This window comes from Ochotona princeps, chromosome 5 (assembly GCF_030435755.1).
Source record: "Ochotona princeps isolate mOchPri1 chromosome 5, mOchPri1.hap1, whole genome shotgun sequence".
Lineage (NCBI taxonomy): Eukaryota > Metazoa > Chordata > Mammalia > Lagomorpha > Ochotonidae > Ochotona > Ochotona princeps.
Window position 1 is genome coordinate 2,779,901 of NC_080836.1, and position 26,150 is coordinate 2,806,050.

Genomic DNA, 26,150 nt, shown 5'->3' on the forward strand with positions numbered 1-26,150 from the left:
TTACCAAATTCACATTCTTTCTTCCTCCATTTCCAATACCCGAAGATGATTACATTCTATCACAGAAGCTACTGCAAGAAACTTTCAACTCACCATTTTTAATGGAAAAAAAATCTAGCTCATATAAAAATGCAACAGAAATCACACACTTTGAACTAGATAATAAAAAGAAGATCATTCCTGAAAAACTTGGACATCAGTAGATGATGTAATGACGTAATAGTTAATTCTGTCTTATGCGACAGTAATTGCCACAAGGCCTGACGAAAAACAAAGCTCTAATGCAGCTATCAGTTTTGTTTGCTTTGACTTGGATTGTCATCAGTAAGACTAGCATGTTACTACCAAGAACATGCATGAATGCATACCTTGCAAACATTATCAGTTTGATGTGACTTTTCAGATACTGTGTTTGTATCTTTGACAATCCAAATTAATTTCTTTTTTTTTAAAGATTTATTTTATTTTCATTACAAAGTCAGATAGAGAGGAGGAGAGAGAGGAAGATCCTCCGTCCAATGATTCACTCCTCAAGTGAGTGCATCGGCTGGTTCTGTGCTGATCCGAAGCCAGGAACCAGGAACCAGGAACCTCTTCCGGGTCTCCCACGCGGGTGCAGGGTCCCAATGCCTTGGGCCGTCCTCAACTGCTTTCCCAGGCCACAAGCAGGGAGCTGGATGGGAAGTGGAGCTGCTGAGACTAGAGTCGGCGCCCATATGGGATCCCAGGGCATGTTCAAGGTGAGGACTTTAGCCACTAGGCCACGCCGCCGGGCCCGCAAATTAATTTCTTACTTACAAGATTTAGATTACCATTTGACCCAGTCCAACTGACATCAAGCCAAATCAATCATGTTCAATTTGCATTTCATTCTAAAAAAATCTTCCCAACATGTTCAGAAATGGTGAAGTGGATAGACCTTGGTAGACTTCAATGCAAGCTCAAATATTTTCAGCCTTAGAGAGGATGAGATATGAAGTGCTTTTAATCCGGTAGGATACTTGGATTAGAGCAACCATTCTAAGTATATTGATTACTGTTCCACTTCTTTACACATCCAATATCTGACTCAGGATTTATCCATCCCCAGTTGTAATTTTTATTAAAGTCAGAATCACAGATAGAAGGAGATAAAGAGAGAGAGAGAGAGAGATCTTCCATCAGCTGGTTCACTCACCAGGTAACTGCCATGGCCAAAGCCAGGAGTCAGCAGCTTCTTCCAGGCATGCCAACATAGGTGCAGGGTCCCAAGGCTTTGGTCCATCATCAACTGCTTTCTCAGGTCACAAGCAGGGAGCTGGATGGGAAGTGGGACAGCCGGGATACAAACCCATGCCCATATGGGATCCCAGCACATGCAAGGTGAGAATTTTCACAACCAGGCAACCCAGAAGCCCCATATGGCCACTTGTAAGACTTATCTAATCTTTCTCTTTTACCATGTCTTGTTTAGTTTGGTTACAGTTTTTATACTTTTATTGGTTACTGGATTTTGTACATTTTCTATTTTCAGTTTTTATTTTCTTCTGTTATACACTCCTGAAAGTTTTTGTGTTTTTGTGAATCACAGTTCTTTTATTATTACAACTGCCTTAAAAGGTGGCACAATTGCTGGTTGTGCATTTCAGAGAGTTAGCATAATTATAAAACAATTACACGGGCCACATTGCACTTTTGACAATAAGGTCCTTATCGTTAAGTTGTTAAAATGTGTATATTGAACCCTTCTTATTTTCATATTAAAACAGTAATATACATCTCTTACGACTTCCCAAATATCTTTGACACTCCTATATGACCAGCAATATGAATAATCTGTGAGTTTATAGATATCTCCTTAGGGCCACCAGCCTTAATACTTCTGCATTGAATGTAATTATTTTTCTTTCTTGAGAAGTCTGGATAAGAGATTTTATCCCTGTCTACTGTGGGAGACATCTCAAATAACTGGTTCATGTCTCAGCTCCTCCACTAACCATTCAGCTCCCTACTTGTGGCCAGGGAAAGTGGTGGAGGATGGCCCAAAGGATGAACTTGGGACCCTATGCCTACATGGGAGACCTGAAAGAAGATGCTTGCTCCTGGCTTCAGATCCACTCAGCTGTGACGATTGTGGTCACTTGGGGAATGAACCAATGAATGGAAGATCTTTTTGTCTCTCCTTCTGTTTGTACATTGCTTTCAATAAAGATAAATAAATGTTGAAAAAAATAAAAAAACCTTGACAATATATTAGATTCTTCTACCATTGCCTATATTTACAATGCCATGGCACACTTAAATAGCAGAATATACGATGACTTGTAACTATCATTGAAGAACTATACTGTTACAACAATATGCTGTAGAATGGTAGTGACAGGGAGCAAGAGTGATAAGGGATGAAGGGAGAATTCCTGTAGGTACCAAACTATACCACGGAAAATAACAGGCAAAAACAGAACATATGAAACTTTTCCAGCAATTTCCTCTTTTTGCCCAGCAGAGCCCATTAGTCATCTAAAACCCAAATACTAAGGAAGGAATGGAATTCTAGAATTAGACTAACAATACAAGGGGCAGTAATGTGGGTCCCCAATCATCAGGACCATCAAGCATACACTAGGCTGTGAACCTCTGCATCTTTGACGTTAACACTGTGAAACTCAAGATGCAGCAGTGGTGAGCAAAGCCCAGAGCAGCCATCCAAGGGCAAAAGACAATAACACACCTCTGAGCAAGCACTTTCTCTATTCTAGGCTTATTTCCCAAGGAGACAGTCAAAAAGAGGATGGAGAATTCTTAGAGTATTGCATTACGCACTGTACCTGATTGTCTCACCCATGACTTAGAATAAGAAAATCAGTTATTTCATCTTCAGTTTCCTCATCTGAAAATTAGCATGAGGCTTTATAAAATGGTTTTAACTATGCCATAGGTGTTACTTGATTGTAGGATGGTCACATGAGTCATTAGTTTGAATTCAGAGAGCCTACATTAAGCCCTTTCAGTCAATATTGAATGCAAAATGAAGGAATATTGGATGTTTCACAACTTTGAAGTTTTATTACTTTTTATTATATTGACACTGTTTTTAATTGAGTGTCATACTCAATTCAATTTTAAACATGAAATTGTAAAAATGAAGTTGGTTTACAGATAATGTTTTAAGGTCTTAATACTCCTTGATTTGAGTACTTCTGTGAACTAAAAGACAAAATAAACTGTAATAATTTGAATTCAATCCAAATAATTTTTCTCTCTCCAAAATAAATAAAAAGCCAGTGACCACTCCTTGTGGCAATAAGTCAGCACCATGGTGAGAAGTAAGCACCTCAGTTCTGTTCACTGCTTGATCAGAATTTCCAAATTAGCACATTTCCCATGACTGTTGAGAGTATCCACAGTAAGAGGAAATTGAAAAGGTTCGTGCCAAGTCATGGGATTAAAAGATGACCTCATTTTGAGGCAAAATTTTTAGTCATTCCAAGTTTTTTCATAATAAACATTTACAATTTTTGAAATTTGAATTTTTAAGCATATTTTGTATGAATATACTTTAAAGACTTGATAACAATAAAAAATTTGATTCAAATTTATTCTTCATAAAGTTCTTGATATACCTATATAGTCTCTCACATGAAATTCTTGGAGTGAACTAACTGGAAAATTCTGTCTCTTAAATACATTAATAAGTAAGTTAATGACAAATTGTTTCAATAATTATCTCAGTTATTTCCTCTACATGTCCCCACAGTCACTGAATTTTATGACGTTATTTCAAAGACTTCCTGAAGCAGGTGGGTAATGTGGTACTGTGGGTAAAATACCAAACCAAGATATACATATCTATTAAGGCAACACCAGCCACTCCACTTTCCCAATGTGCCAAGCAAATTGTGCAGGGTCACTCAGATAGAGGAGTTCCTGCAACTGATGTGAAAAGTCCAGATGGAATTATTGGCTCTTGATTGCAGCATAGTGCAACCCAGGCTGTTGCAGGAATTAGGGGAGGAAACCAGCAGATGAAAATTATCTCTCTTCCCCCCATCTCTCTCAAGCTCTGTCACACTGCTTCTTTTTTCATTATTGATTATTATTGGAAAAGTAGATTTACAGAGAGAGAGAGAGAGAGTAAGAACATCCATCTGATGGTTCACTCCACAAATGACCATAATGGCCAGAGCTGAGCTGATCTAAGGCCAGGAGCCTGGAGCCTCTTCCTGGTTTCCCACACAGGTGCAGGGTTCCAAAGCCTTGTACTGTCCCCAACTGCTTTCCCAGGCCATTAGCAGGAAGCTCGATGAACAGCTGAGCAGCTGGTACACAAACCGGTGCCCACATGGGATGGCAGCACTTGCCGGAGGAGGATTAGCCAATTAAGTCATTGCACTGGGCCTGCTGGACATGCTGGACCCATCACTCTGCCTTTCAAATAAATAAACAATTGATGATTAACCAAAAATTTTAAAATGTGTGGAAAATAATATTAAAAGATAAGTTCATTTTTCCCCCCAAATCTTGCAGTAACAGAGTTTTCCAAAAGGTCATGGAAAATGTGTATTACAAAAACACAACATATGAATTGCATTTTTTTTTACCCAGATCATCTTAACCTTTTAATTGCTTCCATTAATCATTTTAAATCACTGTTGTAGTGTCCCAGCATTATCTCCACATTCAGTACCTGCCTTCCCTAACCAGCCTGCATGCTAGAACATGAGTCCTCAGTCATCACTTCCTAAATGAGCATCCTTTCCAGCAAGCAGCCATTCTGCTAACCATGCAAGTGCTTTCCAAATGTCATGCTACCATGATAGGCACCCATGTCAAGCATCTCTAGCTTCAGTGAAGATCAGAGTAAGATAGCAATATCCCTGACACTACATCCCTGAAAGGTGACTGAGATGTGGAGTGTATTTCTTTCAGGAAAATCCTCACGGTAGGATCTGGAACTCTCTCATGGTGTCAGTCCACTGGCCTCTTATGAATTCCTAGTGGCCATACTTTGTTTTTACTGCATATCATTCACAAAGGCAACATCATAAAAAGATACCCAGGGGCCTCTCCACTGCTCACTGCACATCTAAGCAATACCAGAACTTTGGTACATTTACTGTAGCATCTTTCACCTTGTTCTTCCTTCCAGCACCTGGTGTGAGCATAATAACAATGAACAGATTAAAATAAAGATGGCATTTGTCTTGGAGGTCCTTACGAGCAGGACCCAGCAACCACCAACGGGATGAGGCGATGGTGTTCTTCAGCAAGGACCACCACCACATGTAGTCCAGTCAAGCGTGTCCATTTACCTTAAAACAAGTACACAAGGAAAGGGCGTGGCAGAAAAGCCTCCCATCCAGCAATGGCACTGTGATTGGCTAGATGGCATCTCTATCTGCACCTTTCAATCATCCTGCAGGTCATGTGCACCACATACGGCTGGCAGGAATGCTAGGTCACGTGCATCAAGAATGGCAGGCAGGTAATGTGGGACCACACTGACTTCTCACAGCCGCTTATCAAGAAAGTCCCAGGAAAGCTCGTTCAAGGACAGAGAGGGAGAACTGGGGTGCAGCCCACCTCTCTCACCTGCATGGCCAGTGACCAGGTCAGATTGAGGTCTCAGTGTGCTAAGGCCAGGGGGTCCACTAAGGACACGGTGTGCCGCGTCCCTATGAACTTCCACACGGGCCAAGCAGAGATCCAGGGGCAATCTCCCACACATTCTGTGAGCTCCTTACCTAGGAATATGATAGCTGGCTTATAATGAATCATAGAACTTAATTAACCCAATGAATTCTCCACATTTATCAGTGTAAGTGGTCACAAAACAAGTTCAAGCGGCTGAAAATGCCACAGCATACGTCTCAAGCTACTCAGAGCCTTTTGTGTGTGTGTATGTGTGCGAGTGTGTGTGCATACTTAAGATCTACTCCTGCCAATTCATCTCTTATTGCTATTACCTAAATCTAAGAAAAGCAGTTATGTGACAATGACATTTTTTCTCAGATATAACTCCCAGACTGAAGTAATTTAGAACATAAGCAAGAAAAAGTTGTCACACCAAAAGATGTAGTAGAAAAACTCTGAGTAAAATATTCCTATTACTCTAATCAGTGTTTCAAAAGTCTTGAAAAAAGGAAGAATTTTTGCTTATTTTTGCAAACTCATAGTTCCTAAAATATACTTGACCCTAATTTTGCGGTTGCTATAACTATTGTTTGTGCTTTTTTTGCATGTATGACTTAAGTGACCCATGATGAGTTTAAGAAGTATTATTCCACTACTCCACACATTTCTCTTATCTAATAATTATGAATCGACTTTCCAGTTGCAATGGATGTTGATTGTGCACGTATATGTGCACGTTTGTATTTATAATGTATGGATAAGTATGCAGAACATGTACAAAGATCTACCCTATATGTATGAATATATCAGAATATGACATGTTTAGTTTCCTCAAAAAGAGTAATACATTTTAATATATTTTGCCTTATAATATTTTTCCACTTTTCAAATATATATACGTAGTTTTGCTGAATCTCCCTTGTAAGTTTCAATGATCCTTTAGTTGTAAAATCTCAGGTCAAAATATGCTTTGGCATAATGTAATGCAGTTGCAGGTACTAAGTACTGAACAATGCTTTTGCTCTAGATGGAAGGAAATCCGATCCAATATTGTTGCTCTAATTCAAACCTTGAGTATTTCTTCATCACTACTCATGATATGTTTGAGTTAGGGTATTTAAGGCCCTTCATCAGGATACCATATCTTGGTTTCTGTATCTTCTTTCCCATTAGCCCAATAAATGCACCCTAAATTGCTTATGATGCAATTTATTGACACTACATCCAGGAAATAACTGCAAATGTCATGATTTACATATTTCTACCCCGCAAGGTTATATTATGATTAAATATCCTCTTTCTTCACTGAAGCCTGCTTTCTTCATGCCTATGGCGTTGAGCTCCAACGTTGACAGCAGCTTAAACTGCTCCAATAGGCTGACGGTATGTTCATTCTTCCGTAGTGCTGCTGCTGTAAATTCAATGGGATTAGTTACATACCTTTGTGGATGCCATCTTAGTAATTTTCACACTGAAACAATTATTAGGATCAAATTAGTGCAGGTAAATGAATCCTTAGCTGAGGTATGTTTCAAATATAATGGTAGTTATTATGCATGCTACAATTTTGGATAATTTTCACAGGTAGGCTTACTTCTTCAAAAAGTTATTCTTAGTTGCCTTCTTTCAAATCTTGGTTTGACAGAATGGTTACCAGTCACTCGGCAGCAACATGAGTGTTTGCTGTGATGTACTAGTGGAAAGCAATTGTCAGAAATCAGTCATTGAGACATCTTCTGTTCAAAGGTTCATGAGGATTTTCCTAGCTGCCTGGTACATGTCAATCTTTGTTTTCCATGAAACTTCTTTGGTTGTCAAATATCACTGTCACTAAGTTGAGGATTCTTATTCCTAGCTCTTTCTTGCTAGTTATATTAATGACTTGCTTTCATTTTAAGGGATGTCATCACATCAGAAGTGATGATTTTAATAGCAGATGCTATAAGAAACCAAAGGAAGAGGAGACCAGAGAGAGATAGAGGAGGGGGGGAGAGAGAGGAATGGGGGGGAGAGAGATGCAATCTGAGACAAAAGAGAGAGAGGGAGAGACAGAGAGAGGGAGAGAGGAGAGAGAGGGAGAGAGACAGCGAGATGCATTCTGAGACAAAAGAGGCTACACAGAAATGCCCTCAGTGATCTAGGTGAGTATGGGAAGGTCCCATATAAAGAGCTGACCGTACATTAAAGGAACGCATATGCTGTTTGTTCCTGGAAGTAACTCTGGATGATTCTATTCACACAGTCCTGGAAAGTTGCTTCATGTATCCGAAAAGTAATTATATTCCTCCTACTTCCTTAGAGACATTAATTTTTGAGTTATATCCCACATCAGTTTTTCCATCGTATCTTTTACAAATATCCATTTGCAAAGCAATATATGAGCCACTCATCTTGGGGACATCTTCACCTGTTTGATGGAGCCACATCTGAATTTAAATTTCAAATATTTTCCATATCAGACATGGTTTCAGATATGTGACTCTTCATTATCTGCAACAATAAGTAAGGACGTAATTCCCTGATATTAAATGAAACCAGCTATATTTAGAGTTTAATGATGACCTTGACAATTAGTGCAATTTAGAAACTCAAAGGAAAGACAGTTGTAAAATGATTTATATATCCCCATTTTCCTTTCTGAAGAACTTAAGACAGATTTCTGTGATTGCAGCTCCTCCCACAACCCACTAGAGCCATATTTTGTTTTTAAGAATCTTGGTAATCCCTGAGAAGATGAGTAAAACATGCCCTCAGGCATTACAAAGATTTTTACAAATATATATATATATATATTTATATATATACATACACCTCTAGTTGCTCATCTTCTCAGGAAATGACTCTTGTTTAAATTAGAAGTTTTGTGGTGTCCATCTAACTATTTTTCATGTGAACTTTACCTTTTGCACTTCCTATTTGTATCTTTCTCAGTAAGAACTTGTGATTCATTAATTAATCATCCACAGGAGACTGCTTGTAAACACCTGAGATTGCTAATGTTCCTTTAAACATTGCTGCTGCTTCATCTCATAAGTAACGTTGTTCTAGGTTTTATTGTTTTCTTTAGCACCCATGGGTCACATGTCCACATCTAATCCTACATGAAGGTTTTCTTTTTACTATTTTTTCATCACTCTAGCGATGCATTGCTATTTTTGTAGCATGTTCGTTAACTTCATGTTGATGAAAACTTACCGTTTTTCTCTCCATTGTGGACTGCGTAGACTGGCTCTGCATTTAAGGGGATGCATAATGGAAGTATCGCGAAGGCTGATAGGTTCAGTGCAGGAGACAGAGCAGTGTGTCTCTATGCATTCAGAACAAGCATGGACTCCCAGTGAAGATGTCCTGACAGTATGATGCTGGACTCTGCAACATTGTCCATGCCTACATTGTCGGGAGACACTTCAGTGGCAGCATGATGGACTTTTAACTGTTCATGAAAAACACCCACTGTAAAACTAGAGAGGAAATCAATGGGGAGGGAAGGGGCTTGAACGGGGTGGGGGGTGGGGGGCTGGAAATCCCAGTGCCTATTAAATGGTGTCCTAAAACATAAAGTAAATCAAAAGGGTCACAGTACAAAAAATAAAATCTTTGTAATAATTTCATAGTTGGTTTATTAATTAATGAAGCACTATTTTGGTATCTGTAGGAGCTCACCCCACTTTGGCATTAAGTGCATGACTCCTTATTATGAACTGCTCGGTACAAGGTACCTTTTAACTCGAAGGCAATATTGTGTGTTACTCTTTTATTTAACCAGTAAACAGAGGCATCAAATATCAAATGCCTCCCAGTTGGTTCACTCCCTAAATGGCTAGGAAGGTGGGGAGGTTAAAAGTGCCTGGAACTCTGGGTCCCCCATGTGGATGGCAGCAACAAAATTACCTGAGCCACCACCAGTGTGGGAGCTGGTGGTGGGCCTTGGACCGAGACACAGGTACACGAAGTGGTATCTCAATTGCTAGACAAGCATCTGCCCCAGAGACAATATTTTGGATTCTAGATTTATCACTTCTTATTCCACAAACTTGATTCAATACAATTTGATGCCCTCACCTTTAAAATCTGTTACATAGTAGCTACTTCTCAAGATTGTTGCTACAATTAAATGAGATTTATATAGGTCAGATCTGATAGATAGAAATATTATAGCCAAACACTACACATTCTGTTATGCAAATATACTAATGATCATGAAAATGGCCGCTAAAGCAAATAAAAATGAATGCCATAGAACCAATGAAATTAATGAACTCTATCAATGTAGCTGCAAAATAAGAAAAAAAAAGGCCAAAAATAATTTACAGGGTAAATTTGAAGAATAGATATTGGGGTCCTCCATAAGAATTACTGGGAGCTCTGATAAAATCACTTTCAGACTGAGATGTAGCTGTGGTATTTGGGTTTCTGCCTTGAGTAGAGGATGCTCAGATGTGGCCTCTGAATGCAAAGTCACTGCACAGCAACGAGCAGAGCAGAGATTCCCCCACGTGGAAGCAGATGGAGCAACCCAGGACAGGTGCCCTGGGACTGGGATACTGTCTCGAATCCTAACACACACAGGACCCAGGAAGCAAAGAAACCATGACTTCTCTTGTCAGTAAGCTGTATTTTCCTAATATGATATAAATGTCTCTCTTCCCACAAACTGTTCCTCAAAGTAAACTAGACAGTGTTCCCCTTCAGAACTGACATCAACATCCTGTATCTTGTATCTTGATCGGTTTGTGTTTGCTAATTTTGATGGGCTTGTATATAAAAAAAGTGTAGTAGAGGCGGTGCCCTTGGCTCCTTGGATCTTGACTGAGTGGTTTGTGGCACCACCTCTACCACACTTTGCCCAAGATCTCAAATCAACTTTTTTTTCTCTCTTTCCTTCTTCTCTCTCTTTGTTGTTGTTGTTGTTGTTGTTGACTGTGGATATTTGGATGCCTTTGCTAATGGAACTCCCATGGCAGGATTTTAAAGGAAATAGTGTTCTGTATTTACATTGTTCCTTTGGGAGCAAAAAAAAAAAAAAAAAAAAAGAAGAAGAAGCAAGGAAGGTAGGAAGGTGAGAGAGAAGAAAGAGCTCTTACTCTGTGTGTCTTTCTAAATTTCACGTAAAATGATAATAGATTGCTTTGATGTTAGAAAGAGTTTTAGATCTTGAGTTGCACCAATACAGTTGGTAGGTTGGATCTGCCATGTTTAACCAATTTCCATAACATTGTCCAGAGAAGAGCAGGGCCTTTTCATTTAGAGGAGTCCTGACCAAACGCCCCAGCTCTGACAGCGCTTAGCTGTGAAACCGAGTAACTCATCGGCTACCCAGCCTCAAGTGTATCATCTACACAGTGAAGCCAGTCATATTTTGTCACAGGATTCTCATGACACTTTCTGTGCACAGTAACTGGCACACAGTAGACTGACATCCAAGCGACTTTGCTCCAGTATTTCAAGTCCATTTTGTCCAAGTAGGACTCTAATCCCTGCTTCGCCCCCTCCAAGATTCATGCTGAGGCTCACCTCCCCACTCGGAGAACACTGAGCAGGAATTTCTGATGATTTCTGAGGCTCTCCTCTTTTACCAAAAGTTACTTAGCGCTCATGAGAAAGGATGTAATAAAAGACCAAGCCATGGTATCCAGCATTGTGGAATAACAAGTAAATAATTAGCTTGTGAGACCAGCATTCCAAATGGGAGCTGTTCCTGTTATGGTTGCTTCTCCTACCCAGCTTCCTGCTGATGGTGTGGGGAAAGCAGTGGCAGACAGACAACCCAAGTCTCTGGGCCCCTGCTACTCATGCAGAAAACACAGATGAAGCTTCTGGTCCCTGGCTTCATGCTGGCCCAATGCTGGTGATTGTGGACATCAGGAAAGGATAGAAATAGATAGAAGGTCCCAGCACGGTGGCTTAGCAGCTAAAGTCCTTGCCTTTAGCATGCCAGGATCCCATATGGCCGCCGGTTCTAATCCCAGCAGCTCCACTTCCCATCCAGCTCCCTGCTTGTGGCCTGGGAAAGCAGTCGAGGACAGCCCAAAACCTTGGGACCCTGCACCCATGTGGGAGACGTGGAGGAGGTTCCTGGATCCTGACTTCAGATCGGTGCAGCACCGGCCATTGCGGTCACTTGGGGAGTGAATCATCCGACGGAAGATCTTCCTCTCTGTCTCTCCTCCTCTCTGTATATCTGAATTTGCAATAAAAATAAATAAATCTTTTTTAAAAAAATAAGAAACAGATGAAAGATTTCTCTCTCTCTCCCTCTCTCCCCTCCCTTTCTCTCTCCCTACCTCTCTGTGTTTCTCTGTGTCACACACACCTTCTGACTCTCCCTCTCCTCCACCCCCAACTCTGACTATCAAACACATTTTTAGAAGCATCAAGCCTCACTTTGCCCACTGTCTTACTATGTTGTCTCCCTGGATCCCCCCATTGTGGGTTAAATAAACTTCTTTGCACTTAACACAGAGCCAAGGCTACTATCCTAACCCCGCAAATGGACTAAGATGTTTACTGTCTAACAGAATAGTAAGAGTACTTAGTAAGGCACTCCTGAAGCCGTGATGAGCAGATACAGCCCTGTGTCCGTGGCAGGCTGCTCTCTGAGCCACTCTCACAGTCCTGGTCCCCCATCAGACACAAGCCCTAGATTGCAGCTCCTTCAGGGCATGCAAAAGAGTAACAGATGGCCTCAAGTAAGAAAAAGTTAAGAGAAAAGTGTTTCTTTTTTCTTTTCATTGCTAATTTACAGCTGAGCTAACTGGGTCATGAGCAAATCTGTAGATAATTTTTTACACCTACAAATAGATTTGAGAGTGACATTCAGCAGGGCATCTGGGAATATGGAAGTGCTCCACTGTCTCATAAAGCCTGATGTGCTACTTATTTAGAAAAGGAAACATTCTGGCAAGTTGTTCCTGAGGCCAGGTCTAGCCACGAACAGCTGTGATTCCAGTGACGCATGTCTTCCATAGTCCCGCCCACACAGTGCGCATGACACATCCTAGGCAAACTTAATAACTTCCAGAATCAACAAATTTGTCCTGTGAAAGGAAACGCAGTGTGCCTTGATTTGGCATATTGATACTCATTGAAATGACCTTTTTAAAAAAAATCACTGTGCTAGGAGTAGAGAATAATATATATGAGACATGTAATGTGCCACCTTAAAGAGCCAACATGATAATATTACTACTTGAAAGTAGTAAGACTAAAGCTCGTGTGGGTAGCGAAAAGATACTAACAAAGGGAACACACGATTCACTCAGTTAGAGGCCCCAGGCATGTGCGGTGGCACAGCACGTTGAGTAGCCTCTGACATCTGTGTCTCATGTAGGCAGCCTGGTTCCACTGCTAGCCACTTCTAGGATCCTGCCATTGCACCTGCACGGCAGCAGGTGGCGTCACCCATGGCAGAGACCTGACTGGCATTCCTTGCTCCTAGAATCTGGGGAGTGAATCAGTAGGTGAGAATGAGATCATTTCTCTCTCTCTCTCTCTCTCTCTCTCTCTCTCTCTCTCTCTCTCTCTCTCCCTTTCTGTGTGTGTTCTTTCCTCTCTGTGTCTGATTTTCAAATAAACATAGATTTTATACAGGAAAAGTACAGCAAGCCACAGGTGCTGAGCCAGTTCCCCACAGCACACTGACCATACTTCCCTTCTGATGTTGACACTTTTAAAACAGCCACCAGGGAGCAGTTACCTACAGAAACTGGCATGACAGGGTGGGCTGGGGCAAGGGCTGGTGCCTTGCTTACATTTTATTTTGAGAGGTGGACATTAAATATTGCAGCCCCATACCAGCTCTCATCTTTGTTCCAGAACATTTCCTATGCAGCATACTCAGCTGTCCGTTCCATGTAAAACACAGAAAAAACAAGTATTATAAAGAAACTGAGGAGCTTGGTTGATGTTATGACATCATTATACTGTACTTACTCCTTTTAGTAATGACATCTGGTACCCTCAATGTCAAAACTAAGCCTGAGACCCAAAGAAGCAAGGATTTCCATTCCTGAACTCTGGGTATGATTTGTTTGAGCAAAGACATGAAGATGAGGAAGAAAGAGATTTAAAAGGAAGGGCACCCAACCTCTTAACTGCCAAGGAGACCACAGGGAATTGGATGCCCTCGGAGGCTGAGTACTCTGAGGTCACCCACCCCCAACCGGAGCTTCCGCAGGGGATGGAAGAAGTCCAAACACTACCGCGCAGAAACCAACATCATCGGAAAGACAACCAGAAGCCCTGAGCGGTCCGCAGACACAGAAGAACAATAAATGTCCTTTGGACCAGGGAGGAGAGCTTTTTCTGGTCCGAGCCTGGCTCCACCTCTGGACCCCCATCCTCCCTCGCAGTGACCATCAGGATCGCTTCGAAAACCCCTCACAGCAAACAAACAATCATACAAACTAAAAAAAAAAAAAAAAAAAACCTAAAATAAATAGACAAACAACAGAAAGTAGAGCTTGAAATCTGACAGGAAAGAGCTGGCGTGGATTGGCTCATGCCTTGCGGGGTGGGACACAAAGATTAGTCACTCCTCACCATGGTGTTGAGGATTTTCCTGCACACCCCCCCACCAAAAAAAATGTTCTGCACCTTAAATGTTGACAAATATCTTGTTAGAGTTACAAGCCAGTCTAGATTATCCCAAAATCTGCCAAGATCAACAAAATTATACTTCAGCACAACAAATGGCTAAATACTAAAATGAAATAGACACGAGACAGCTGAATGGTACCCTATAGCCTTTTCAAGGTATATAGCAGCCGGTCCGGTCCTGTATATAAACTAAAATTGAGATGTCAATGAGCTAATCATAGGTTGTGGTTAGGACTTGTTTTTTTTTTTGTTTTTTTTTTGTTTTTTTTAACATACTGGTTACTCAAAACCATGTCAATTCCATAATATTGCAAATTGCTATTGATGTTATATTGGGACTCTTAATTGACTGTGATGATATTATACCAGCTCTGACTTCGGACCAAAAATGGTCTCCCCAAGAAACTGTTCAACCCATCTGGACAATGAGTAGCTGGACTCTGTGCTGGGTATATGTTTGCAAGGAAAGAATCTTGATTGAATTTGAACTGTAATGCTGCATCAAGGTGGAGGAATCCACCAGGGGGGAGGGGTGGAGGGGTGGGGGTATTCCCAGAGCCTATGAAACTGTCTCATAATGCAAATATTAATAAAAATATATATATATAAAAAGGAAGGGCACCAATTCAGTCACTGGCAACAGGTTAATGAGGTGGCATTTAGGAAACACAAGAGCTTGTATCCATTTTTCTGATGTATGTGGTGGTCCTGGGCAAGCTGGAAAGGTGCAAGTGAGTCTGAGAATATTTGAAATGATAAGGGATAGTGTGACATTCAAGGATGAGGAGTTCCCACAGTGCTTGACGAGGAGTGGAGGCCTTCTGGGCGGTCACACCATCACCATACGTCAATTCATTAGCGGATGTAAGGTTTTACAATGAACATCAGACAATATGTTTAGCTACATGGGTTGCATACTTGGGTAAAATACATTGATCTTGAAATCATAGCAACATTTTGTGAATCTGAGATTATCACATTAGATACTTATATTTCAATAGAAATGAAAGTATTTTAGACGTGGAAATTTTATATTACCAGTTGACTTGCTTTGAATTTACTAAAATAATCCCCATTAAGTTAGAAACTCCATTTACTAACCCTTAATAGAAGACGAGAAAATGTTTTGTGTGTGTGAAATTGATTGTTAAGGCTGAAATTAGTCATTTGACAGTAATTTCTCCAAAACTGTTACAATGACACAGAGCATTTGAAGACATTTGCTGATATAGGGTTTGACTCTACAGAACACCTTGAGTGAGGGGAAACTCACTCCTTTGAAAAGGAAAGTTTTGTTGCTTTTGTATAGCTTTATTGAGGGTTGATACAAACTCTGTACATTAGAACGATGGAACATGATAAGTTAATATAGTCTAAACTATTCAATGATTACCAAAATCAAAATAAGGAGTGTATCTATCACAACACGTGATTACTGCTGGCTTTTTGGAGGTAGGAGTACACTGGGATGTTTAAGACCTTACTCTCAGAGAACTTCATGACGTTAATGTACAATGGGACTCCTATATCTATGAGTTCTATCTCTGAGGATTGTGCACATTGGATATTGAATGTATTCCAGAACAAAGTTGTATTGTTGTGGTGTACATTTCAGTTGGGCCTACACACAATGAATGTCCTCAACATGTACAAATATTCTTCCTGTTGTTTCTTGCAAAACGTCCAGATTACATCAATTACTATAAAGAAACTAGAAACGAACTTAAGGGCATGAGAGATTGTCTGCAGGTCACCTCCAAATAGTTTCTCTTTATTTGCAGAGCTGGAACATCTAGACTCTGAGGTTTTCAGGGGTGTTGGAAACACTCCCCCAGAAATAGCAAGGACACTGGAGGACTATTAACTATAGCCACCACAGTGTAAATCAGAACCTCAAAACTTAGTTCCTTCTAACTGAAAAAGCATACCTGAAGTCACAGACTGTGGCATTAGAGTGAAGTAAGCAGCTCTGAAAGGAAGCAGAAGGATAAGCTTTTACAGCCACTGACCACTTACTATCGCCAATCAAGTTGTGATCCTGATGGAGTGCCTTCAAGTGGACAGCTGTCCTTTTTTCAACACATCTGCTGTAAACACCCACAATTCCCAAAGTCAGAAAGTTGTCCTGGCTATAATTTCATTTCCTTTCACATCATTCTCTAATGATGTTGCTCCAGGTTATGAGTAAGATATGCAAAGAGCATATACATTGCAACAATGTATCCTAACCTTTTACTGAATTTTAAAAATTTGATTTGCTAATGTCAAAAAGTTGCCTTTTATTACAGCTAACGTTCTCTCTATTGTCCCATTCCCCCAGACAGTATGGCCCTAAAAGAAGCTCTTTTCATTCCCTTAGCCAAGAAAGCATCACAGTTACCCAATTGTTCAAAATTAAAAAAAAAATAATACCATGTGATCTGGTAATCCCACGGATAAATCCCACCCCATGGACATAAAATCATAGTTTCAAAGTGGTATCTGTGTATTCATGGTCCCAGTAGTATTATCTACAGCAGCAAGAAAAAAAAGTACAAGAAAACAAGGTGTCCATAGGAGGATGGGTGGCTAAATAAAATAAGATCTATGTACAACAAGGCATAGCATTCAGCCTTAGGAAGAAAGGAATCATTATAACATATGGCAGAAGCATGAGGACAATACGCTATGTGCAGCCAGTCACATGGGACAATACTATAGGACTCCACTCAGATGGATGTCTATAATATGAAATTCATCAAGACAGAAAATAGAGTGCTGATTAACAAGGGCTGGGGGCATGGGACCTCAAGGCTTCAGCTTGGCAAGAGGGTACGAGTTCTGGAGAAGCATGGTGGTCCCAGAACTCTGTACACTTAAAAATGGCCAATACAATAAATGGCAGGCTATGTATATGGCTGTACTTCGAAAAAGTCAATGGGAAAATGCAATTGAAAGATTAATTATGGTCAGCATTATGGTTCAGCAAGTTAAGCTACCACTCCGTGTTCATATTCCCACACTAGACGGCTCGTTTCAAGTCCTGGATACTCTTTGAGATTCAGATACAAATCCCTGCTAAGGCACCTGCAAGGTGCTATTAAGAAGAGAAAACAGGTTTTAACATAGGGCTGGAAAAGACATGATTAATACTAACTCTGATGTAAATTGCTATCCTTTTTCCGTTAAGATAAAAGTGGAGTCATTAGCATCATGGTCCATCAGTTGAAACTGCTGTCTGATACAGCAGCATGCCGTATCGTAGCACAGGTTCAAATCCTGTTTGCTCCACTTCTAATTCAACTCCTCTCTAATGTGTCTGGGAAAGCAGGGTAAGATGGTCTCAGTAATAGGAACCCTGCATCTGGGTGGAGGATCCAGATGAAACTGCAATCTCCTAGGTTCACCCTGACTCAGGAGTGGCTGTTGTAGCCATTTTGGGAGTGAACCAACGGATGGAAAACATCTTTATCTCCCTTTCTATATGGATTCTGTCTTTCAAATTCATCATAAATAGTCTTTAAAAAGTAAATACATTTTTAAAAACTAGAAATCATAAGTTTTATTATGTAAAATAGCCTCAGGGTGAATGATGCTATCCTACAGAAAACTGAAATACCAGTGCTCCTGGTGTTGTGTTTGCTGGATGGTTTCTGCCAAAGGAAACTATCTCTGAGCTGATAAATATGTCCACGCCTGTGTTCAACTGCTCATGAAGAACTTTCCAACTACGCATCACAGAACCTCGTGAATATAACTCCTCTCATAAAGTGCCAGCCACCATAGTAAAGTGAGGACTTCCTTATTCAGACCTGGGTGAATCAAGTTTGGTGTGGATCATCTAAAAACTTCAGCCAGCTTAGCTTGCAAGTCTGGTAACTTCCACAGACAGATTTAAAAGCAAGCCAACTTGCAGTAGGGCACCGACCTTTCAACATGCTTCATCATCCCAGAGACAGTCTGTATAAAAGGCAGTGAAGACCTCACACCAGGGCTAAAATTCACCATCTTCTTAGGGTCAGCTTACAGGTGCGAGGCTGAACGAATTTCAGCTAATTCATTATTTGGAGTGGGTGGTTGGTGTTCAAGAATGTGCACAATAGTACAATGAACACTCATTAGAGATAATTCTTTAACACAGAATAAACACTAAAACCACTGTGCAAACGTTCCCCTTGGAGTGAAACCTGTCAGGGCATCATTGCTTAGAACATTCACATTCTGGCGTGCAACATTTCTGACGAAATCTTATAGCAACCCTAATGTTGTTGAGTCAAGGAAGACCTGTTAGCCATTATCCTTGCACCTCAGTGGTCACAATTGTGAATTCTGGATTACACAGTTCCTCTTTGAAAAGCAAGAGGAGAACGAAATATTCTTAAAAAGATACTGAGCACTTTCATCCAAAGTATTGGTCACAGTAGACCACACACTAGAATATGAATGAGAATCATTCGAAATATTTAGTCACGAAAATCACTACTTCGATGACCAAAATATTGACTGAGGCCCAAATTAGCGTGAACCAGATGTTTCCATTTCTCAGAAGAAAGGGAAAAGCCTCATTGTCAAGTGACTCATGAATCACACATTACGTGGAAATATCAAAATAATGATGCCTTAGATGCTTCCAAGTGACACTGCAGTGGTTGTGGTCTCTTCACAAATTAACTCTCAATGAAAATCGACACTATATTTGTATATAAAAATGATATAAGCATAAAGAAATAAAATGGTATTAAGAATAATCAGATTAAAGAACTGAAATACAAAACAATCTTAATGAAAAACTTGCTGAGTGTATTGAAGTTTAGACTGGATAAAGCAGATGACAAAGCTATGAAATAAAAGAATGAAAAGCAGAATCTACAATATCTGAAAAACCAAGCGTGGAACATTAAATATATACAATTAAAGTTTGCATCCAGAGACCAGAAGGAGAAGTGAAATTGCATGACACCTAGAGAATATCTGGAAATACACCAGGTGAAATTTCACTAAGTCTGCAAGACACAGCTTTTATATTCAGGACATCACACTAGGCTGAAAAAGAATAAATCCACAAGAGCCGTACCAAAATAAGCCACAATTAAATATTGAAGAGTTAGAACACGGGAGACCCTGTTCTCAGACCAGCAGCACAGGACGTAGAGGACTCCACGGAGCCACCACAATGGCACTTGTTATTGGCAGAACTGCCACCTGGGACTCACCATTTTGCGGAAGCCACAGACGTAGGGGTTGGTGTCCTAGGACTCCCCAGTCATCAACATGGCAGGACAAAGCGAGCGTCAGTTCACTGGAGGTCGGCCATGAGGCAGCCCATTTGGTAACCAAGACTACCTGGCCTGCTGACTCCCGGCCTGCTGATTGGTCATTATCTAACGCTCAGGATTGGCTAAATCCTCAATGCCTTCTTATCATTCCACCTCCAAGAACCAATCAGAGGAGTCTTCGCATTAATGTCCCAGCATCCCAGTTGGCCAATCATAATCCCTCACATAAGAGACCTCTACGTGGTGGGTTATGGCCCTCTGACCCACGTGTCCAGACTCAATGCAGGGACTCCTCCATCCTCCCAGTAACCCACCTTGGATCTTCTCTCTTCAGGGTCCCTGATCGTTCCAACTCACGGTGACAAGCCTGGAAGGATGGCTGTGAGTGACAGCCCTGGATGTACCGACAGACATGACCATGGCTCTGGGGTTCCTCAGCACCAACATGGTGTGTGGGGCCTCCAGGTATCCATGCAGTAACCTTGTCCCAGATGGCCGCTGTCCTGCTATTCCAGCAAGAGCAACTGCAGGGCCCAGGGAGCTGCAGATTGCTCTCTGCCACCGGGAATCCTTCCTGGCCTCAGCCCAGCCTGGCTCCAAATGCAAGTGAAGACTCTGGCGTGTCCAGCCAGGAGGCAGATGGGCTACGGAAGGCGGGAACAGAGGTGTGTGACGGCGTTAGTGCTTAAATCCCAAATGAGGAAAAGCCTTAGCCGAAAAAAGCTATTATTCTACCTCAAGAAACTGGAGAAAGATAGGTAGAAAGCTTCGTTCATACAGTTGCAGTAGACAAATTGTGATATGAATGTGGATAAGAGCTGAGCATGAAAGCTAAGCTCAGTTTCACAGTTTATGTTCCGCAGACTATCTGGTATTGACATTCTGGGTCTCTTCCTGCGTTTTAAGAGCATGTCAACAACTAAGCTGTAAGGAGGATGTAAGCACATTTTGACTCTTGAGAGTCATAAATGCATGTATATGTAGTGATCTTCACAAGGTCACCTTTAATTGAGAATTCAAAGGAGTCTTGAATTATGCAGTATGTGGTTAAGGTGATCATTCCAAAAAAATCAAGCGATATTGAAATGCAAGTCAATTTAAAGTCTGAAACAAAGAAAAGCCCCTGCTGTATAACATGGTAAGAAATGGTGACAGTAATTGGTTCACATGACCCTGGAAAGCTGGAACAAAGGTAAGCCAGCCCTGGAGGCCAGGGTGGCATAACACAGCCACTTGAAAAGAGGTGGAATAGTAGTTGTGTAATGGAGACTGTCATATCTAGTAACGTGTCATTTAACTTCATGGCATTGTAAATTTCCTCTTTTCTTTCTATTGTTGATTTTGAAACATGACTTTTCATTTAAGGGGATGTACAGTAGCTGTGAAATGGAGACTGACATTCAGATGTGAGGATGTAGTGTAGTATGCATTTCTGCTTCCAGACAAAAATGGACTTAAAATGAAACTGTTTACTATATCTTGACAATAGGATTCTGGACTCTCTGCCATTGTCCAGGCCTGCAATGATGGACATATGACTGAGTATGAAGAACTATATGTTAGTAATGATACAGAGGAACTGGGGGGGAGGGAACTGGGGAGGGGATAAGGGAATATGAAACTGTACTATAAAATAATAAGAAGAATAATAAAATGCATTAAAAAGGATCCTGGGCAAGGAAATGTGCATATTGGAAACATTTTTCTTTTGGAGTGAATGAAAGGGTATATAAAACATGTGAATCTGTTTTTGAATAAATTGCTCTCATCTTCTGTGAGCAGCTGAAATAAAGCCTTTTAATTGTGACTTTGCTGATGGTGGGGTCACTGGCTTTGAGGCAATTAAATGACTTCATACGCTTCAATAAGTTGTTTGAAATGTTGGAATGATCAAAGGCTGGGAAGTTAGAATTGATTTGTTAAGTTCTAGACTGGACATAGATTTTGCCTTATCTGGACATTGAATGTACATTTTGTCAGTTGCTAGAAAGACTGAGGAATAGTAGCACCACGGGCTAATCACTAGGGAGTGAAGCTCTCCCAAGGTGGCGGGGCAGGGAGAGTAGAAGTGGTGACTGACAGGTATATGATGATGCAGGACCAATTGTTCAGGCCAGTCACAAATCTAAACCTAGAATTGAATATCATTCCACGGGAGTATCATGGTTTCCCTTAGGTCGCTTTTTATTTTGCAGAGAGGCTCAGAACCTCCACAAGAGAAACACGTTTCTATTTTCCGGAATTAGTCAAGGAACATGAAATGAACTAGCAATCCTTCAATATGCCCTGCTTCTTTTAATGGCTTTTAATAGATCATGATAGCTATTTGTAACCTTTAGGATGCTATTTAATTCTGCAATTTCTGCTAGAGGATTTTTGATAGACAATGTGTAAGTTAACAAGCAAGCATATTTCATGAGTTTTTTTAAATTTAATGAAAATACAATAATTAATGGGAATGAATACGTCAGTTGCCTATGAGACACATGTCAGTGTGCAGCCAATTAAACCCCTTTTTGAAACATCAATAGCCTGTGATGGAGTGTGGTTCTTTCTTTTTCTTTGAACAGATTTATTTATTTTTAATGGAAAGCCAGAAATACAGAGAAGAGGAGAGTCAGAGAGGAAGATCTTCCTTCAATTGATTCACTCCCAGGGCGGCCGCAACGGCTGGAGCTGAGCCAATCTGAAGCCAGGAGCTTGGAGCTTCTTCCAGGTCTCCCACGGGGATGCAGCTTCCTAAAATCTTTGGACCATCCTCGACTGCTCTTTCAGGTCACAGGCAGGGAGCAGAATGGGAAGTGGTGCCACCAGGATTACAACTGGCACCGATATAGGATCGTGGCACAGTCAAGTTGATGACTTTAACTGCTATGCTATCCTGTCAGGCTCTTCTGTGCTCTCAGTATAGCTTTCTGTTTATGCTCCTGGGAAAGCTCAAGATGATGGTGCAAATACCTGGAACCCTGAAACCAGCCTGCAAGACCAGGATACAGCCTCTGTCTCCTGGATTTGACCTGGGCCCATCCAAGCTGTTGTGGCAGTTATGGGGTGAACCAGTGAATGGAAAGTCTCTCTCTCTCTCTCTCTCTCTCTGTGTGTGTGTGTATGTGTGTGTGTGTGTGTGTAAGAGAGAAAGAGAGAGAGAGAAGATTTGGTGATTCCATTGGCTAAAGAAGTTGAGTGCATCAGTGACAGGGAGCTATGTGAATACCAGGAACAACAGGGCTTGTGTCTAACCCTGGAACACCAAGTGGCAGACCGAAATCCATAGTGCTATCTCTCCTTTGAGCCTCTCCCTGGTTAAAAATAGAAGACAGCATCGCTTACTTCAATACTATCTGTTCTCATGCTTTCCTTGAGTTGTAAATAACAGATCAAAGCATAGCAAGACGCTATATTAATGTTTTCTCTGTTTTTTAAGTTTTGCTAGCACAAGAATAATTACTCTAGGATGAGAATTAATGAAAATCTTTGTATGATATCTATGTTCTTTTGGCATATGAAAGTCTCTGATGACTAGGCTTTGTTACAAATGCCCTGTGTTGATGATGGCAATTGTGAAGATGTTGTCTTGTTTGTCGCATGCTGGCACCAGGGATCCGATCTGTGGTCGGAAACCAGCACCTTTGTCAGCAGCATGCTTGTCTTGTCGTGATTGATGGCAGCATTAACCCATTCTACATAAGTGATGCCTGAGGCACAAGATGATGCTGAAACCTGAAATGCAGATGCAACTCAGCTGACCTGACAACCCACGCCACACCGAGGTCACTAAAGTGTGCTCCGTGGTTCAGTAACATGGAATCACCTGGGAGTGTGACGAGAGCAAAGGCAACTCAGCTGACCTGACAACCCACGCCACACCGAGGTCACTAAAGCGTGCTCCGTGGTTCAGCAACATGGAATCACCTGGGAGTGTGACGAGAGCAAAGGTCATCGGGAATGATGTCAAGAAAGTAGACTCTGCAAGCACAACAGATGATTCCAGTATATTCCCTGTAGGTGATGGACAAGTCCCAGGTATACCTCCACAATGATCGCATGACCGAAACATCAGCTTGCATCTGTGACTGCAAGCGGTGCACTCAGTACACCTAGTGTGCCAGGATTCTCTCCCATTCTGTGGGTGGCTTCCTCACTTTGTTGATCCTTGCACTTCCTGTACACTCTCATTACACTTAATTAGGATCACAGGGTTAAGCAAGCAAACTACTCACTAAATGTAAAGAGGAACCAAGTCTGGACAAGAGAACTGGTAGCAGAGGGGTTCCGATCTAACAGGGCTTCTCAAACCCGGAATCTTGTTCAGTGCTTCATGACAGCTTGTTCATCTTGAATAGCTTCGTTTTTTTTTTTAATTTTATTTTCAATGATACAGTTACTTAGGTTCTGTGATTCCCCCTTTCACCCTGCCAATCCCCCCATTGTATTCTTCTATGTTATTATAATAGTATAGTCCTTCAAAAACAGTCACAAGCCCATCATTATCCGTGTAAGTGTGTCATAACATTATAGGTATAGACGACGGCAGAGAGTCTAACATTTTTTTGTCAAAATATATTTAATAGTTTCACTGGCAATCCATCTTTTATTCATAAATTGGCAGTCCATCTTTTATTCATAAATTGGCAGTCCATCTTTCATTCATAAGTGGAGATGTATATTACACTGCATCTTCACTTTGTGATATACTTGCCTCCCTTATACAGTTCCGCTAGATAAATATTTGTATAGCATGTTTACCTGTTTATCTAGTGATTTTTTTTAAAGATTTATTTATTTTATTTGAAAGGCAGATATACAGAGAGGAGGAGAGACAGAGAGGAAGATCTTCTGTCCGATGATTCACTCCCCAAGTGACTGCAACGGCCAGTTCACGCCAATCCGAAGCCAGGAACCAGGAACCTCTTCTGGGTCTCCCACACGGGTGCAGGGTCCCAATGCCTTGGGCCGTCCTCGACTGCTTTCCCAGGCCACAAGCAGGGAGCTGGATGGGAAGTGGAGCTGCCGGGATTAAAACCGGCGCCCATATGGGATCCCGGGGCATTCAAGGCGAGGACTTTAGCCGCTAGGCCACGCCACCGGGCCCTATCTAGTGATTTTTTAATTTTGCTTGACAGCTGCCTTTTTATCAAAGAAAACATATATTTAGCTATCTTTCTATCATTCAAATGATAACCAAATTAATAAAATCACATACTTGCTATATAATAATTATAGTGAACCATGATAATTTAGCCTGAGAAAAAGAAGGAGGAGTAGTTTAAGGATATTCTTTTTCATGATTCTGAAAGTTAGTTCTAGGGGCTAACTTGTGTTTCACCGTCTATTGCTAATCTCTACAGTAATAGAGCCATACAGAATTTAAGGCGCTTTGGAGCTAGAGTGACTAGATACTGGAAATAGAGGAACCTTTAGGAACCAGCCAGCTAATCCTGTAATATTTCAGAAGAGGCAAACTGAACAAAGACCTGGTGGGCCAAGCTCAGGAATTTATTCCTGGTTTTATCAGGAACCTTCTCTGTCACAAAGGGGTTACACAGAGAACAGGTGGATGCGTTCTCTCACACACAATAGAAATCAGAATGGAATTGTGATTTGGAAATGGAAATGTTTGAACCATGAAAAAATCAAGGCTAATTAAAATAATAAATATGTTATGCTGCTGCTGTTTGCATTGTTGAAAAATTCAGCTTCTGAACTTGAATCAGCTGATGAGACTAAGACCATCAGAACTTTCACAACAAATGAATATCATATGATCCGTTCCTTCAGAACACTCTGCTATGTTTCAAAACATAGGAAGGATAACTGAGACCCCAGGCCTGATGTACAGGAAGTTATCATAATAGGGGCAGAGAGGTTGCCTAGCAACACATGAGGCCAGAGCACAATGTAGGAGTTGTGGATGGGGAACGCGTCACGTGAAGGGTAGAGGTGATTGACGGTTTAGCTTACTGGCTCAATGCTTCCACTGACAAAGTTTTATAAACTATGCCACTCCACTCTAGCTAAGAATCTGCAGGCTGACATTCCTGCCCTTCCATCAGGATCAAAGCAGGTAAGTAGAAAGTGAGGATGGGATGAAGCACAGTGCCTCCACAGGCACAGTCAGTATTTGAGAGGTGGGAGAAAAACAGCATCAAATAATCATGTTTCCTATTTATCCATTCTCTCCTGCCGTGACTAAGTTATGCTATCTGAGGACTGACAATGTCTATTTATATTCTAGTTTTCAGTTGCACACCCTGATTTTATTTATGTGAGATATTCAGTTGTATATTTATGTAAGATACAGAGCTGTGCACCTATTTTTTTATGTAAGATACCCAGGGCTATGTGTTTGATATACTTTGTAGCAACTTTTCTTTGGTTTTAACAAAATCATGATTTGTAAAATTTAATCTTTTGAGTGTCAGTGGCTTAAAAGTTTTATGGAAGTGAACAAGTTAATTATAGTCATCTTGTGGGTAGTACATTCTGTTGTAATATCAGTGGTTTTCAGAACAAAAGCAAGAAATGTTTCTCTTCAGCTATCACCTGATTGATGAACAGCAGTCACCTTTGTTTATGGTTTGTTTTAGCTGCAGTTTCAGCTACACATAATCAGTCATGGTCAGAAATTAAATATATTAAGATATTTGGAGAGCGGGAATAAGATAGAGATGCAGAGAGAAATTG